General features: G+C 37.3%; 1 pseudogene across 1 annotated transcript in view; it reads right to left on the reverse strand.

Annotated features, from left to right (window-relative positions):
• The window catches only part of LOC149773263 (uncharacterized), a 72330-nt pseudogene extending 52695 nt beyond the window's left edge, over window positions 1-19635 (reverse strand). Inside the window, exons 1-2 of the transcript XR_016417417.1 lie at window positions 19344-19635; window positions 13503-13769 (exon numbers count right to left, since the gene is read on the reverse strand). The product of XR_016417417.1 is annotated as an uncharacterized LOC149773263 (transcript). The remainder of the gene's footprint in view (window positions 1-13502; window positions 13770-19343) is intronic.
• Between the last annotated feature and the right edge of the window lie 241 nt (window positions 19636-19876).

The raw sequence follows: 19876 nt of genomic DNA on the forward strand, positions 1-19876 counted from the left end.
ATTTGGTGATCTTTTAATAATGGGCTGAAATCAGATAAAAAGGTGTTGCTTAATTAGGTTTGTCGTTTCCAATGACCAGTACTGGTATTATTGTGCAACTTTTGTCGACTTGTTGCTCAATGGTACTCAAACTGTTGACCTTGGTAAACAATCCTGACTGACAAGAAATTGTTTGTAGACTGCCAGCAACAAAAATTTGAACAATTTCAACAATCACAAGAAGCTCACACATTAGTGCATACATGCCAACTATTACGCTTTTTTACACTACATTATGCCTTATGCGTATCTGTGCTCGGATTATGCGTTTTCGGTATATCCCCCTCCCAAATAAATTAATAATCTGTTTTCTCATGCAAGCGCCTTTGGACGCCTCTACTCCATTCGCATACAAGCGCTTTTTGATGCCTCTACACCATTCTCATGGAAGCACCTTTCGATGCCTTTTATAAGCATCAACCGTATTGAGCAGGTTTTCGTAGCGCCACCTCAGGGAAAACACCTATTAGATATTACATTCAGTGCTGTGAATGACCATTACATCAGATCACGTGGTCGCTGTTATGCTCTGGTCGAAATCTTCTATTTAAAGTAACTGGGTCGTATTCTCCACTCTCACTCACTAAGAATAGTTATGTCGGTCCCGTGAATGCAGAGAATAACCTTTGAGTACAACTTAAATGCTCATATGTATAAAGTAATGGACTAAAAATTATACATGTGCAGACATTTAGATAGCCTTTCCAACATTGTGTCAGTTTACGGAAATTGGATTATACAGGCAAAACAAATGGAACAGTAAAGTTAAAACAAATTCTGTCATCTAATGGATTTGGCTGTATGTTGGTAGTTAAGGACTGGGTGATAGATACACTTTTCTAGCTTTGTTCAGACAATGTCCTCTTGACGGAGACGGGGAAAGTTGGCCACAGGGAATTTTTTTTTTTCAAAGAAAGCCACCACTACCAGTCAGCCCAGCAGTGTACACAACCAGCCCCATAGCCTACCAGCCAGCCTCGCCACCATTTAATACCACCTAACAAAGGTAATCATAGATTAATCAAAAGAGGAATAGTAAGTTTTTTTAACCTTCAGGTACCATTATTCTGTGCCATTTTTCAAATTTCTATTAACTCTACATCAAATCTACTTAATTAACCCATAACTATTTTAAAACATCACCTATTTAACCTTTAAACTTGTAACTTACATTAATATAACGCTATTTACCAAATATTCAATCATTCCTACCAGTTAAGAAAATTGATCTGATAAGTTGAAATAATGTTCAGTTAAAAATGCAACAGGCGCTAGGAACCATGTTAGCACCCACCTGGATGGTATTCTTACATGCTAATAATTATCGTTAACCACGGAGATTTACCGTCATGTGAAATAAAAACAACAATTCAATATCAATATAATCAATTTCAATCGATCATAAAATCTCTTAAATCAATATTAATCAAAATTGAATAACTATTTAAATAAAACACTAATAAGAGTATAATTATCAAACTTAAATCTAACATATAAAGTAAGTTCACTGAACAAAGAACATAAATTTTACTAATCCTGAATAAACTAGATGCACGCACTAGGTTCTCAAGATTACAGATTTGGCATCTTTTTCCAAAACCTCCCCAGGCTATCAGATTAGACAAAGACGTAGGAAGGGATAATTGGCTCAAACAGTTGAATCAACTGATATCGAGATCATAAACACTAGGTACCATACTAACATCCGCCATAGCAGCATTACCTCACGACAATAAAACTATTGTAAACAAAGTGAGTATATCTGCAACGGGCCATTGAAACATATAACTAACTGTAATATATTCAAATAATCCAAATATTACCATACCCTATATTATATTAACTAAACCCAAGTAAAAACAATAAATAAATAACATATAAATACTTTAATGACAAACTAACAAATAAATAACAAAACTAAAAGTAAAAAACTAAACACTCAAACATGTCTAAACCAGAACCAACATATAAAACCTCATTCAGGAACTTTAAGTTGGATAGGAGAAAAAACAACTACTCAAACAAAATGGCCAAAACCCCAACACCAAACAGGACCCCTAATGACCCCTGTCGAAGCCACCAAAAAACTACGCCAAACAATCAACCCATAACATATAGTGGGAGCAGACACCAACCCAACCACCACCACTGACACCCTGGTCAGAACATTAAATTTTGCAGTCACAAGGCTACCACCCCCCACAGACAAACTCACACAGGCTAGCTGCATTTCAAACCACAAGTAGTAGTCCAAACTCAGTTCCTCCCTTTATCTCACATGTCACTTTTCCCAAATTACACCCGAGTACAGGACCAGAAAATATTGACTTAGACGACACACTCCCGATTTTAATTAATGACTCAGCAAGGACAGATATAACACAAGTGAAACCCTCGATAGACGAAATCAACCAAAATCTTTCATTAACACCCACTGGAAAACCATGAATCACAATCAAAATTACCAAAACAAACATGGATAAGGAAACTGATAACCCCCACCCCAACCTACAAAAACCAAAACCCAGGAAAATCATACAGCAATATAATCAATCTCTCAATCAGCAACCTCACAATCTGACACAACTTTAAAACACAACAAAGTAAGGAAACCATTCATTGCAGCCAAACCCCAGGGCCATCAAAAGACACCAAAACCATAGAACAAGAAGAACAAAGGGAAATGGCAGAATTCTTAGATAGTTTAGAAAGTCGATTCGGGAACAAAAAAGTGAAAAAACAAGTGACTAAACAAACATACTTAAGTAGAAGTAAGCTACCCATGAAAGAACTAAAGAAAGAAATGCAACCCATAACAAACCCACTAACACTGACTAACCATGAGCGAAATCAAACCAAAATAACCATAAACAACACTAACGAAAAGGAATTAAACAGGAAAACCCAAAATCAGAAACCACAAAAACCAAACCAATTACCAAAACACCAAACAGATAAACAGGGGACAAATTCAGACACCAAACCAGACCCAAAACCTACCCCAAAAACAAAGAAAAACCCAAGGCATAGGCAAAAATTTCACTCCATCAATCTCACAATCTTTATCTCTAGCAAAAACTCAAAATTCATCAACTTAAACCAAAATAAGATAGCAAGCGCACTTACAAACGCCCACAGACGGCAGTTCTCAATCACAGAGGCCCACGGATGGGAGTTCTCGTTCATCAGACCCAACACAAACTATATAATAATCTGGTGCAGCACAATCCAACAAGTAAATAAGTAAATGGAAATTGAACAAACTGCAAAAATTAGAGTTGCTATAACTAGACATACGGCACTAAAAGGAAACATTGGAAGCAGGAAACCTACACTAACTGCAAACACTAGTACTGAGCTCAATCAAAACACAACCAAAAACAGTACAGCAACAGTATACAAAAAAAGTCCTTAGGCTGCCCAGAGAACAACAACTCAAAACAATCAAACACCTCGAAGAAGACTTTGAATATTACGGGTTTAATATAAACAGGACATACAAACTCAAACTCAAGAATTCCCGAAAACAGGAAACAACAATTGCTATAACCAAATACCCACCCAAAACCAATGGTAAGATTAGGTCCCTATGGAAAGCTATACAAACTGGAAAACTACAAAAACAAACCATGCTTTTGTGGAAACTGCAAAGTGTGGGGCCACTTCACTAGCTCTTGCAAAAACAATTCAAAATGCGACCACTGTGGGGGTACACATAAGAAGCAGTGTAGGAGGAAAGAAATTAAATGTGCTAACTATACAGGACCTCACCACCCTAAATCATATGAATGCCCCCTAAGTGCGTGTGAATTTGCTATAGTACAACATATGGATTTGAACCACACATCATAAAAAGAAGCAAAACTAAATATCATTCAAAATCTGTAAACCCCAACCCCGTCAAAAAACAAATTCAGAACTTAACATTGCCACCAATCAAACAAAACAGACCCAACAAAAAAACACTAGCCAAAATGAGAATAAAGAAACCAGAAAACTAACATAAGCAAAACAGCACCACCCAAACCAAGCACACCCCCTACAATAACTTCTAGTAGGCATTATAATAATAATCATGCACCCAGATATCAAACAAACAAAGTACCCAAATCCACTAGCACACCAGAGCAAAGGAATAATCAAGCCACCAAATCAAATAGGTACTCTACAAATGTTGTCCTTCAGTTCATTAGTGAAATAATAGCATTGTACAAAATACAAAGAATGATCATGTCCCAATCGACATGACTCATCAAGTGCTAACCAAATTAATAACAGATTATTTCCCAATCAAAACTAGAGATCATAATAAACCATACCAACATCATAACAGTAGTAAATATCAATAATCAATATGTATCCCACTCAACATAAATGCTTGATACTGTGGCAGTGGAACTGCTGCGTGATCATTAAGAATATCCCCGAGCTAATCCCAAAAATAAACTCTGACAAATGTAAACCTGACATTATCTGCTTACAAGAAACAAATCCAGTACTGCCTTCACTAACTGATGTTATTATTAATACTGCTCTCTCATCCGGAAATTCATTTTTCAAAACTGCCATTGTAAAGCCTCTGGACTGGACTATTGTAACTGAATTCTGTATGGTTCATCTCAATATCTGCTCCAGAAACTTCAAAAAGTTCAAAACACAGCTGTTTGGATCATACTTAGAGTACCACGATCAGAGCACACCTAACCACTGCTCTGTACCTACACTGGCTATCCATTTGATCCAGAATCAAACACAAAATTTGTTCTCTGTGCTACGTTTCACTGTCGAACTCTAGTCCAACATACCTATCCGACCTCACCCATGTGTACACACCCGCAAGATACTTACGCTCCTCTTCTGACAATCGTATACTCATTATTCCCACTATGAAAACAAAGTCATATGGACAGCATTCTTTTGCATACCAGGTCCCAGCAACGTGGAATGAATTGCCCACTGAACTTAGACACAATGACACAGTGATCACATTCAAGTGTGCACTCAAAACGCACGTATTTTGACTGCAAGAACAAACTTAAAGACCTAATAATGTTTCCTACCTTAAATATTCTCAGCATGTTCTCTTCCCTATGTTTTCTAATTTCATGGTGTTTGTGTTTGTAATCATATCATTATATGTTTTTTATCTTATAGGTGTTGTCTAATGTTGTAAAACGCTTAGAACTTCTAAAGATTAGGCGCTATACAAAGTCCTCATTATTATTATTATTATTAACTCAGGCCTCTAAGACCACCCCAAAATTCCATGATACCCAACCGTATATACTAAAAATAGAACAAATGGTAAATTTAAAGGCAGGCTAACAACTTATATTACTGATTCACTTCAAAACACCTCAGAAGTTACCCCAGATCAAAACCAAGACGTACCTGAACAAATAGAAATTCAAACCATCATGATTAACTCTGGACAGCATACTATAAAACTGTTAAATGTCTATGACCCAGGGGGAGATAATCCAACAGCAATCAATCACTATATGAAAATGACCACTGACAAAGAGGAAAATCTTATCATATACAGGAATTTTAACGCCAATAACATAAGATGAGGAGGAATAACACAAAGCCTAAGAGGAAAACTACTTGAAAAATGGACAAACGAATCCAATCTAGTTATCCTTAACCCTTTACCTCATGCAAGTGTCTTTGGATGCCTCTACACCATTCGCATGGGAGCGCCTTTTGACGCCTCTACTCCAGTCGCATGCAAGCGCCCTTTGACATCGGCTGTAAACATCAGCCATTTTAAGCCGGTTTTCGTAGCGCCACCTTCGGGGAAAACCCTCTATTAGATACTACATTAATTTCTGCGAATGACAATTACGTCATATCACATGGTCACTGTTTATGCACTAATCAATATCTGCTACTTAAAGTAACTGGGTCGTAATCTCCACTCTCCAAAATGGCGGTCGCAGATTTCATTCAGTACTTACGAAGTTTTCACGATTTGAATCACAACAATGAAAGATTCAATAACTTAGGTAAAGGCTCTGATATTGATGTAGGCAGCAATTAGTTTTTATAAGTTATCAAATTCAGATGACTTAGTAATGTAGACGCAGACGAAAAACTTGTAAATTTCAATTATGAGAAATGGCAGCTACAGTTGGTCATGTGGACTCAATGACATGACGGTGAATGAGTTCTCTCAAGATTTTAAAGCATAAAAAAATTCTTCCGTGAAAAATAATTACACAGCTATAACAATCGGACTTTACTCTTAAATTTTTCCACATATAATAGATGTGTACCAAAAATGTAAAATGGTTAAAATTGCTGTTAAATGTAACATACACTACATTGCTTAACAGTTCACAGGCAGGCCTATGCATATGGGGTCGAATAGGTAACAGGTGTTCTATTTATAGCACGCTGCACTTTGTAACTATGCTCTATGAGGTAAAGGGTTATCAATGGAGCAGGAACAAAATTAAACCCCATCAAAGGTGCACTATCAGCAATCGACCTCACCATAGTCACTCCTAAAATAAGTATACCCAGAACAGGAGGACAACAACTTAAACCCACTGTCCCATGTTGGAACAAAAAAAGTAAAGTAGCTCAAAACACTGAAAAAAAGGCCCTTAATCAATTTAAACACATAGGGAACTCCAATGAGTTTAAGATTTACAAAAATAGGGAAAAAGAAATAAAAATAATCCAAAATGCAAAAAAAAAGTCCTTGCAAGCCTTCTGCTCTAACATAAACTTCAAAACCAACGCAAAACAGGTATGGGAGAAGATAAAAGCAATAAAGGGGAAACGCAAGCAACCAACTACCCATTTGACTGGAAATCTAACCAACAAAGAAAAGGCACACTGCTCAGCATCACACTTTGCAAGCATGAGCAGCAACTCCAACCATACCCAAAAATTCCAAGAGCACCACCAAAATGTAGAACAAAAGTATCCAAACCTATTCTCCGACCTAGGATCCCAACAATCTATATTAAACGAGGACTTCACAATAGCAGAATGGACAGCTGCACTTGCTCAGAAAAAGGCAACCTCATCCGGAGAAGACCAACTTGGCTATGAAATATACAAACACATCCCAGAAAACATAACTGAAATCATATTAGATCTACTTAATAATAGCTGTCAGAAGGGCCAACTACCCAAAAGTTGTGAAAAAGCTATCGTCATTCCAATACCCAAACCTGACAAAAACCCAAATGACATCAATGGATATAGATTCATATCTCTAACTGACAACATATGCAAAATAATGGAAACAGTGATTAATGGCAGACTAAAATACCATCTAGAAAACAACAACTACATTGCAGAAACACAAAGCAGCTTTTGCAACAAAACATCCACCCAGGACCAATTGTTCAGACTCAAAGCAAGCATCAAGCTAGCATTTAATGCAAAACGCAAATGCAATAGACATCTAATCGCAGTATTTCTCGATCTAGAAAACCATTCAATTTGGTCTGGACAAAAGGTGTTATTGCAAAACTTAATCTATACAAATTCACTGGCTGCATACATAAATGGATAGCAGACTTCCTAACAGATCGGAAGATATTGACAAAAGTAGGGGATCAATATTCAGATATATATGACCTAGAAAACGGTATGCCACAATGTAGCATGGTTAGCCCCACTTTATTCAACATCATGGTAAATGACCTTGACACTATAATTAACAAATATAAGGTAGATCTATCCCAATTTGCTGACAACAGTGGGATCTGGAAAGCAGCCAATCCAAACAGCAAAACAGTCATAGGGAAAATACAAGATGTGTGCGTGATGTGATTTTGATTTTTAACGTAGCTTTAACAATTTTTCAGCCATATCACTACGATGTCTTCAATGTGGCAGTTCATAGTGATGTCTAGCACTGGGACATCATGCCACAGACATGTAGCATGATGTCCCACCCAGTCACATTATCCTGACACCAGGCCGACCAGTCCTAACACTAACCTCTTAATGCTGAACGCCAAGCAAGGCAGCTGTTAGTACCATTTCTGTAAGTCTCTGATATGACTCGGCCGAGGAGTGAACCCACGACCTCATACATCTGAGGCAGACGCTCAAATACAAGATAGTCTTAACCAAATAGGTCAGTGGGCAGATAAATGGGGTTTTATAATATCCAACACTAAAACAGAAGCCATTATGTTCTCGCCACACAACAGAAATACCATAGAATACCCTAAACTACACATACAAGGGAAAATAATCAAACTTGTCAAAATAGCCAAATTCCTAGGAATGTTCCTTGACGAAAACCTAACATGGAAACACCACATTAAAGAGCTCACCCAAAAATGTAAAACTGATCTAAGTCTATTAAGAAACCTCAAGGGAACTACATGGTGGGTCAACCAAGAAACGCTTTTAACGATATATAAGGCACTTAAAAAGACAAAAATAGATTATGGATGCCAAGTCTATGCATCAGCTAACCAAACATTACTTAGTAAACTAGATTCCATACAATATAAGGCACTAATCATTTGTACCGGAGCACTAAACTCAACCTCCCTAGAAGAGCTCCAAATACTGACAAGAGAACTACCACTGCAACTAAGAAGAAACGAAAGCATATTAAGATATGCCGCGCAAGTTTCGATCCACAAAACAAACCACCCCACCAGGAAAATTATTAAAGAAAGTAATATCCCTTTCATTAAAAAAGACTGAAACCACAACCGCCTGGTGCGAAAGAAATTTATGAACTAACTAAAGATCTTATCCTACCCACTCTACAAGCTGAACAATGCAGTTACCCTGACCCAACACCATGGACGGGAGGTAACCCTAACTGTAACAAAATAGCCCTTACTTATGGCAACAAAAAAGACCAGGTACATGATATAAGCTCAAATATATTAGCCGATACAGAATAAAAATACACAGGGTACACCAAGATATACACTGATGGCTCAAAAAATGACAAAACTGCACAAAACTGCTGCGGCAATAGTAAACCCTGAAACGAACACAGAATTCAGAACTAGATTACCCGACACCTGCTCCATTTACACAGCCAAATTCTGGGCCATTACTGAAACTTTAAAATGGATTCAACTAACAAACACTAGACAAGCAGTTATCATTAACGACTCCCTTAGCATCATCAACTCGACTAAATCAAACCACTCTATCACAAGAAGCAGCTTCCTGAAGGAAACCAACCACTTAATTAAACAAATGCTAAATAACAAACATATAATAGAGTTCATGTGGGTGCCCTCCCATAGCGGACTAGCAGGTAACGATAAAGCAGACCAAGTAGCTAAACAATATCTCCATGAACCCAACTCCATAACATTATACTACAGCATCCAAGAATTGTATAGCATCATCAGAATTAAAATTGACAATAAGTGGCAACAACAATCGGATAGCAGCAAAAAGGGATGCAAGCTATACTCCATACCAAATAAGGTCGCAAGACATACCAACCCAAAAGAACTTGTTATAAGTCAGGATCAAAAACTGATCAATAACATACTAATAGGCAAAACTAAATTAGCCTGCAGCTTTGGGACATATTTGACCATCAACATAAACTCAAATGGCAAATGCACACACTGTCCACTCCAAGAAGATTTAGAACATGTTTTTAACACCTGCCATAAGAATGGAACTGAAAGAATTAGGTTTAGGACTAAACAACATAAAATAGGGTCCCCACTGACCTATCCAGATTTCCTTGAAGAACAAAACTTAAATAAGGATATTACTTACAAAAATATTATAAACTTCCTCACCGACATTGGGAAAAAAGGGGGGATTTAAACAAAACTATATGACCCGCTAAACAATAAATAAATACCATTCAATTAATTACAACTAGGGGACAGGCTAACAATCTAAATATAAGGAACAACAAGACCAGATGTCTTTGACATGTCTTAGCGACCCGAGTATTCGGCAAAGATATCTGTCTTATCAAAATAGAGTTATCCTGAAAATAACATCACATAAATAACTATCCACAAGCCAGGATAATAATCAAAACAAAACGAGTCCCAGCCTACCAAAACTAGTAGACAGGCTAACAAACTTAAAATTAGGGAATAAATAAGAACAAATGTCTTTGAAAAGTCTTAGCGACCCGATTATTCGGCAAAGATATCTGACTTATCAAAATAGATTTAGCCTGAAAATAAAATAACATCACACAAATAAAACAAAATAGAAGCAATTATCATAACTAGTAGACAGGCTAATAAACTTAAATTTAGGAAATAAGTAAGATCAGAGCTTCTTGACATGTCTTAGCAATCCGAGTATTCAGCAAAGATATCAGTCTTAATCAAATAGACTTTGCCTGAAAATACAATAACAACATTCTAATAGCTTCATCCAAAAACCTAAGAAAATAAATCGAACATAAAGATAGATTCGCAAGTACTTAGCCCAACCATAAACCTTTAAAAAAACATAATTAATGATTTATTTTTCTAGGGCACCAAAATCATACAACATGAAATTCAGTACACTAACATCTTTTCCTACCGCAAGGTGACCACAGATTATCTGTAGTATAATAAATGCAACTGCACTAAGGCACAACCTCTCCTCGAGGCACTAAAAACAATTACAACACCTAGATAAGACCTTAAAATACTAGAATATATAAGGTGGTCTACAAAGCCAAAGACCATCAGGTCCAGCTGCACAAGGCGGCAAAGCCTATCAAGACAGGAAAACTTACTATAACCCCAAAATTAATACCTATAAGGTGGTCCAAACCCAAAGGACCATCGGCCCAGCTTGCACAAAGCGGCACACCATCAAGCCTAGGAAAGTTTAAATAACCATACACAAATGGGTGAACCCAAACCAAGAACCACTCCACCCAAATCAGATTCAATCGATAAAGTTTAAATAACCCTACAGACTATTACTAAGCAATCACTAGTGCTGTACTATCATTAAAAAAAAAACAGCACAGAATACATCTCCACAACTCCGTCATGATGGCAATTCATTAACCTTTTGGCAAAGGAGTCAAAAGTTTTTACCCTGGATAAACCAAGGTGCCTTCCTAGTGAGCAGGCTCCTCCCTGACCGAACCTTCCTCCTCACCACCGCCGGACATTAAATTAAGAAACGTGCATAGCACATATTAAATACATGAAGGGAGAGGCAGTTTTTCCTTCTTCATGAACAATTAATTAACCCTCTGCATGGAAATAAAAGCCTAGGTGTCCCAACGTGACCTCATAGTGGCGACCAATCGCTACTGACATCACATACTGCTTGGCTGTCACCTAGCGCAGCTAATGCAGACTGAATTGCTACCTTTAACTCAAGTGTGTGCTGGGTCTATCCCCACTCGAGTATAGCCTTACATTCAGGTCGCTAGTAGGGTCTATGAAGCCAGTCATATTGACCCAAGACCTGATGGCTGAATTAAAATAGTGTCTTTTATGCACTGTAATGATTGGGGGATGTGGCTCTAGTCTGCTTATGGACATTAACCAGACGTACATGCCCGTTTGGGCAAAAACGTCTATAATTTAAATGATCAGTACTTACTCGAGTTTTCACGATTAGAATCACAACTATGAAAGCTTCAATAACTTAGGTATAGGCTCTGATATTGATGTAGGCAGCGCTTAGTTTTTATAAATTATCAAATTCAGATGACTTAGTGATGTAGGCACAAAGAACTTGTAAATTTTGAGTATGAAAAATGGCAGCTACAGTTGGTCACGCGGCTTCACTGACTTGACGTTGAATGAATTCTGTCAAGATTTTAAAACACATAAAAAATTCTTCCATGAAAATCAATTACACAGCTATAACGATTGGACTTTACTCTTAATTTTTTCCATACATAATAGATGTGAAATAAAAATGTAAAATGGTTAAAATTGCCGTTAAAAGTAAAATACACTGCACTGCTTAACAGTTAAGAGGCAAGCCTATATGTATGGAGTCGAATCAGTAACAGGTTTTCTGTTTATAGCACACTGGTGGATGGACAGATGGCGGTGATAATCTTATGTACAGATATTGGTGGATGGACAAATGGAGGTGATAAGCTTATGTACAGATGTTGGTGGATGGACAGATGGCGGTGATAAGCTTATGTACAGATATTGGTTGATGGACAGATGGCGGTGATAAGCTTATGTACAGATATTGGTGGATGGACAGATGGCGGTGATAAGCTTATGTACAGATATTGGTGGATGGACAGATGGCGGTGATAAGCTTATGTACAGATATTGGCGGATGGACAGATGGCGGTGATAAGCTTGTACACTGGCAGAACATATTTATACATCCCCTTGCTATAATGGGAGGGGATGAAAAAGTTGCATTTCAAGTTCTGTCAAAATGTTTAAATTTATGTCAGTAATGCCTTTGGTAGATACACGAGTAATTTTGCATAAATGCATTACCCCAGACACACCAAAAATGTACACAGGACTGTGCTATAAGATTGCTGGCCTTTAGCCATACATGGCTGCAAATACGCCTATTCTATGATCAACTTACTTTTCTAATATGCATTGTCCATATGACACGATAGCTCTTTGAATCAGATTTGGAATATGTCCTGTTTTTTAATAAAATAAGGACTGCAAATAATATCTAAACCACTGAGATGTGCCATGCCATATAAAGTCTTCCTTCTGACAATCAAAGGAACATACCTCAAGGTATCATTAAAATATACTGAAAGTCATCTCTCATACAAGTTTTCCCCCTGATAATCAAAACAACAGTCTTCAAGATATCATTGAAATCTCTCCATTCAGTCTTACACACATCCAAGGTCATTTAGTAACTGTAAAACTGACATTCATAAAATTGGTACACTGAAATGATTAACTAGACTTTCAAGCATTTTCAGGATCTGACTAGGTGTAACATCCCAAAACCAATATATGTCATATGCATCTCAACCATTCCCAAGAAATTTTACCCTGGCATTAACACCCCAACACCAACACTCAATCATTTTCAATATGTGACCCTGGTGTAACATCCCAACACCAATATATGTCATATGCATCTCAACCATTCCCAGCAAATTTTATCCTGGCATTAACACCCCAACACCAACACTCAATCATTTTCAATGTGTCCCTTGTGTAACATCCCAACACCAATAGATTTCATTTGAGTCTCAGCTATTTTTAACGTTTGACCCTGACACAACATCCCAACAAAAATTATATCATATGAATCTCAAGAAATGTCAAGATCTGACTTTAGTGTAACATCCCAACACCAATATATGTCATATGAATAAGACGAAGAACATAGGCTGTTGTATATTTGTTCATGTGATTACACAAAAAGTCCACAAATAGGGATGGTCTACCATCAAGGTGTACATCTGTTTTTAGTGATTACACATAAGGTTATCAGTTAATAATGACCTACCTTCAAGTTGTACTTTTGTTCATAGTACCTACACGTAAGATTTATGGATAAAGATGGCCTACCTCCGTGCTGTGCTATCCATTCCCCAGTGTCCAGAGAGATTTTGCAACAATGTTTATATACATCGATTCCCTCTGTGCTCGTCCTCTTGGAAATATCAACTTGATGTCCAAGGAGGCGCTTTGTTAATGTCGTCTTTCCAACCCCAAACTGACCAACCACCATGACTCTGCAGTTATAAACTTTCTCCTTTCCATCTTGCAGAGCCTTTTTGTACAACATAAGGGATTTATTATCCATGTGAAGGATCTCCACAGGAATAAAAGGGCCTGAAAACAGACATTTTCAACAACATATGGATTAAGTGAAAGAAAAATGGAAAACAATTTTTATTTTCATAAAGTTGTAATAAAATTAAGGGGGAAAAAATGACAAACAATATTCACTTTCTTCTAGGTACATGCACTACCAGTAGTGTTAGAAGAATTAGCATTTTACCTCTTTGTACCTTTTCTTGTATATCCATATACAACTGTGAAACATTTTAGCAACATTGCAGGAATAAAGTTTCATTTTGCTGTCATATAGCATACTATTTGTTTCTATATTGAGAATATGCATTGTATTATTTTGGGGTAGTGGGGAAGGGGGATGCTAGGCTAATTTGAGACTTTGCCATTAATAAATAATGTTCCATGAACGAAAAACATGGGAAGTATTCAAAAGGATGTTTAGACGCTTGCAACTTAAATGTTTCATCCAAACAGCCAACTTTTAATCATTCAGCAATAATAACTATTTTGTCTTTACGGCAGCACTCTACATTCAGTATATACTTCTGAGAGAAGGCCGGGTATAAGTTGTTTGTATTGGCAACGTACACATTGGAGATTGTGACTTTAATTTCCCTACATCTGTGGTCATGCCTTAAAAATGTTACTTCAATTTATTCTGTTAGGGAACCATTATTTCCTAGAAAATATGTTTCTTTGGGAATACTAACCCAATCATAATACTTTCAGAGAACTACTACTACCGCTCAGATCAAGCCCTCCCAGAGACTATGTTTAGCTAAAGGGAACTAAAAATTTTCTGCTGGCCTATGTGACAGTCAGAGAGAGTGATCTCCACTTAGGTATACGACCTGGCGGCAAAGACTGCAAACTTATCTGTTACTACTGAAGCACAAGGCACAGTCTATGGCTGTAACTATGGGGAAGGTGGGAGGGTGTATGTGTATTATCATTGGGTATGTATTCATGAAGAAACATATTTTAACCCTTTAGCTACTAGAGCTGTTGTGCAGTTTCACTACTGCTGTGTGCTATCATATCAGTTACTGAGACTACTGAGGCTGGTTCCATGGCTGAATACTAGAGCATCATCAAGGCTGACTATAGACCAGCAAGTTGTTCTCCAACCTTTTTTTTCTTTGACTGGCGTCTCCGCCGCCAGTCAAAGAAGAAAAAAAAGGTGGAGAACAACTTGCTGGTCTAGGCTGACTACAGAAACTGACAATGAAAACATGCTCACATTTATATTCATTATTTCATTAGTTTTTACTCGATTTCACTGAAATAAAAAACACCTTACCTTGTATAGTGTTTATTATTCATATATTTCCACATTATATTACAGAGTTGAGAGTGGTACCTCTCAAAACAGTCATTATCCATACATAAATGACGATGTATATTCCAAGCTATGCCCACATCTCCGTGATGCAGATTTCATACCATTTCAGCCTCAGGTCTTTCCTTTGGTCCCCCATTTTTCTTGACATAATCGTTTGTTTCTTTCCCAATCTTTTCCACCAGACATTCAGGAAAAAACTCGAGACAAAAACGGTTCTCAATGCTTAGTCCAAGCTTGATTGTTGAACCAACATGAGAATCAAAATCACTGATCTCGAAGACGGCAATGTCATAACTCCATTGTGCAAGTGGGACTATGTCCGCCTCGTCATCCAATTAAACATTACTTGCATCTGGTATTGAAACAAGACTAATATCAATATCCGATCCATTTTCAAAGAATGATCCATTAAACTCTTAGATATCGCGTGCACTGAACACTTTAAAGTTGTTCATATCTGAATCAGAATCCATCTTTGTTTATCTCAACTACACTAGTTTCATAAAGTGCAGAAAATCCCCAACAGTGTGTCTAAATTTAACCAATCAGGTTTCACATTTCTATCAAAATGCTGAGTAAACAGTTCTCTCATTGGCTATGATAATCAAAAATCTGTTAACTCCTGTATTTTCAACCAATCAACTCTTCGTTAACATAGCAGTCCATCCGCATAGATGCGACACTCGGATTTAGAATACTGCTTAACTATACGCACATAAGCAACACTGGGATAGTAAACTAACCTTATCGACGCTGCATATATGCGTCAGTGGGGTTCAGGAGCTATTTACAGATGACGCTAAGATGCAGTAGTCGTAGCTAAAGGGTTAATGGGAAAAATTGGTTTGTTCTCCAGACAAGTTATCCAGTCATAATTCCTTAGGAGAATATGTAAGAGGTGGAAGTAGGTATATCCCCTTACCCATGTGATATTATCCCCAGTCCCCCAAGGTTGAGACAGCTTCTAGATAAACCGGCTGGAAGGGACACCATCTGAAGAGGCACGGTTTCAAAAGGGAAACACCCACCCACCCCAGCAAAATCCAGTGGAAGTAGTCAAGCCGCATCTTAAGAAGTTGTCAATCGATCTAAAAGGGTGAACTGTTGAGCTGGAAATATAGGTCCTACCATTTAGAACTGTGCCCTCTGAGATGTCAAATCTTGACGATAAAAGCCAGAGAGAGAATGGGCACTCTGATCTCCATCCCACAGCCTGAATGATTCAGTTAACAAACAGTTCTGGCTTAAAGCTCACTTGATCGAGGCGTGTTTATTCCACTGACAGATAAGATGAAACGATAATTTTGATGAAATGTGACCTGGTTCTTGCCACTGTCATTACTAGTCACACAACCATGACATCAGGTCCAATAGTCATATGATATCATCAATAAACCCCTTTCCAATGTTTTTGTAGAAAACTTTGAAAATATTAAATAGACATCACATACTGTTTGACAAATTACAAAAGGACACACAATTCTCGACATATTTATTCTGAAAGCAATGACCAGATACCTGTCGATGTTACAACCTGGACAAAGCCAGATTCATCCAGCAGTGAGCTTGTCAAGGTTGTGTCAAAGTAATATTTAGCACAAACACATGTGCTCTACAACATTAGAATGTGGTTTATTGTTGATATCACTTGTCTACTGGTATGCTCAGGAAAAGCTATGTATGGTCAAACTTGTATCTGACACCAGTCATTACTGTGGAAATACAAAAGAAGCAGTTAAGCAAATAGTGGTACTTATTCATGACTGAATAACGTGAACTACAAGTTCATATAAAATGAAGCCTGAAATTAGCTATCACATTAATATCCGTAATGGAGAGCACTTTAAACCACTCGGGGCCCCTAAATATATTGTTGTAACGAAGTTAGTGATGTGGTTATATAGAGAATATCCCTCTGTCTAAAAATTTGACACTCACATGTCAATCTTGGTGCCATATTTGTTCTTGGATGTGTCGATTCGATTGGAAAAAGGGTTTAGTTCATTGATATGTCGACTTGATACTTCAGTGTATTATCTATGAATATTCATGGTAATATTTATTCGGTGCAAATGAAACTGAGACCAATAATATGGTCTAACTTAAGTCACTTCTGCATTAATCTTTTGCTCTCAGATAATGTTTTACAGGGGTTGTTTAAAAGCAGGTTATAAATCTTTCTACTGATATATATATATATATATATATATATATATATATATATATATATATATATATATATATATATATATATATATATATATATATATATATATATATATATATATATATATATATATATATATATATATATAATCGTTTTTAATAAATTGCAATCACAATACTGGAATCTAATTACTTCAATCTGTTAAAATTAATTACTATCACTATCACTGGTCTCAACTACTAACGGACTTTGAAACCAAAAATGTTCTGGTGTAGACGCCCTGCTTGTGCAGTGTTTCTATCATCTACACCACCCTTCACAAGCACAGAAGCTAGAATAAACAAAACTTGGAGACCCCATGACATGGTTCGGATCACCTCTTGTTTTGCAAGAATGGTTTGTCCAATCTGATAAAAGTGAATAGTCTGGTACCTCAGGTGGCTCACCAGAGTATGTGGGCGTGAGTGTACCTGTGGCAATTGATGGAAGAAATGGGGAAGGAGAAACTCTGTTCCTCTCTCTCCTCGATGCCCATGTGTGAAAATAGGGCCAAATGACATGTCATTGCTGAAAATTGACACAGTAAATTATCTGGCAACGAAAATCCCCTTCTCATGTATGCTCCCTAACAGGGTCATGCCAAGATAGTCAACTAAACCAGGGGCAACATTTTTTACTCCTGCTTTCTCACCTCCTCAATTCAACCCCCTAACAGAAATGGAAACCATGGTCTATAGTTGATACAGTTGGCTGGCTATGTGGTTTGTTTGGAAGGATGAATCACAAGCTGGAGCAAACAGAGTAACCTTACAGATCATTTGTATGGTGAGACAGATTAGCCGGCAGTGGAAACAGCATAACAAAAACAATATATGCTTTACAATCTGGCCAGCTAGTGCAATATGTTTTGCATGGTCTGCCCATTTATCGGTACTGTATTGATCAAATTGCAAATCTTCATATCCGGCTTGTTTCCATTAATAATTGTATGCATGTACAAGTTAAAATATTGGAAGTCCTCCTGCCTCATGGGCATGGTGATATATAATTGTCAGTCATCACCCCTCATGCACTAGCAAAGGACACTAGCTTCTCAACATTGGTTACACTCATGACAAGTCAGTGTGAAATTTTCATGTGTATGGTGCAAACTACGATTAATTCTGTCCACGGAAAATAAAACAACAATATTTTTGTCTAAGAGCAAGAAAACTGAACCGTTTGATGTTTTAGAGTCACAATAAATTCAACATTTCATGTTTATTTTTTTCCTTTGTCATCTGGTTGATAGCCAGTAAAAAATTTCCTGAGGTTGGTTATAAACTGTCCTATGCAGCTGAGATATTTTTATAACTATATATACTGCTAGATACACCAAATTTGACCAGTGGACTCGATCAACAAAATGAGCTTTAGCTAGGTCGCCGAACGTGATATCGCCACGAGAATATTCTGGCAATGTGTATCCACTGGATGACAACTCGGTGGAACTGGCATCCAAGGAAATCTTTCCTGCTGAAGCTCAAATAATCCACACCAAAGGAAATGCAAACTATTTTCCTGAATAAAGTATGCACATTATCTCACATTGAGTCCTGTGAGATTGAAGTTTAATTAATGCTTTTAGCTCTCTCTGTGATTCACTGCTGGCCCTGTGATCTATCGACATCTTCTAGTAAACGCCAACACAATCTAGCAGCCATTTATCTGACGATTCTCTTGTAAACGAAGGAGGTTGCCCATGATCTCCTCACATAATACCAGGACCATTAAGACAGTTTTATGTCATGTTATAGGATCATTCACTGATGGCACCACTGACCGTTCTGATAATGTATCATTGCAGTAATATACGCCAAGAGGCTTATAATCTGCAAATTCAGAATAATTATGTATTTTCTCCAAAGATTCCACAAGTAAAATTGCAGTCAATATGCATCACTGGAAGATTTTTTAAAAAATCTAATTTTGATTTACTTATAAAAAATGAATCTGTGGCTACTCTAATATCATCAATGGAAATCAGTTAATCATCGATAACAGGTTTATTGATGTGCATTCTAGCATGGAAGATCTCAATGAGTAAACTGGGGTGGATCACCATCACAGTAACTGATGATGGTGCAGATTGTGATTCCATTTGGTAGGTTTGCATGCTTCCCTATTACAGCGTTTCCCTTTACCCTTATTTGTGCCTCAGGGACCCCCAAAATTTTAATCTGACTCCCAGTTTTGTTACCAAAGTTTATCATTTGTTCAAACTGACCCCCAGTTCTGACACCAAGGGGATTTTTGACTCTCAGACTTTCACCCCCAGGGGACACAATGCTTGTAGCTAACAAACCTTTTGCTGCTGTATATGTGATTATAATACCAAGTTCTGCTTGGTGCATAAACTCGATTGCTTTTACTAATATTATAAACTTACTCAAAAGTATTACCGTGGTAAAATCTAGTAGCTTTTCTTGGCATAAATTTTGTTACACTTGCAGTGCATAGAATATAGCCTGTCAATGCCCATCAGAATTCCTAGTGCAGAATTTTTATCTGCAATGTCGATATGCAACCCATGTGCTTGTGATTTCCGAACATGGACGAGTTTATCCTGGATAATCCATGTCATGCCATCACAAT

This window comes from Sinohyriopsis cumingii, unplaced genomic scaffold (genome assembly GCF_028554795.1).
Source record: "Sinohyriopsis cumingii isolate HCF-2022 unplaced genomic scaffold, ASM2855479v2 utg000721l, whole genome shotgun sequence".
Taxonomy (NCBI): Eukaryota; Metazoa; Mollusca; class Bivalvia; order Unionida; family Unionidae; genus Sinohyriopsis; species Sinohyriopsis cumingii.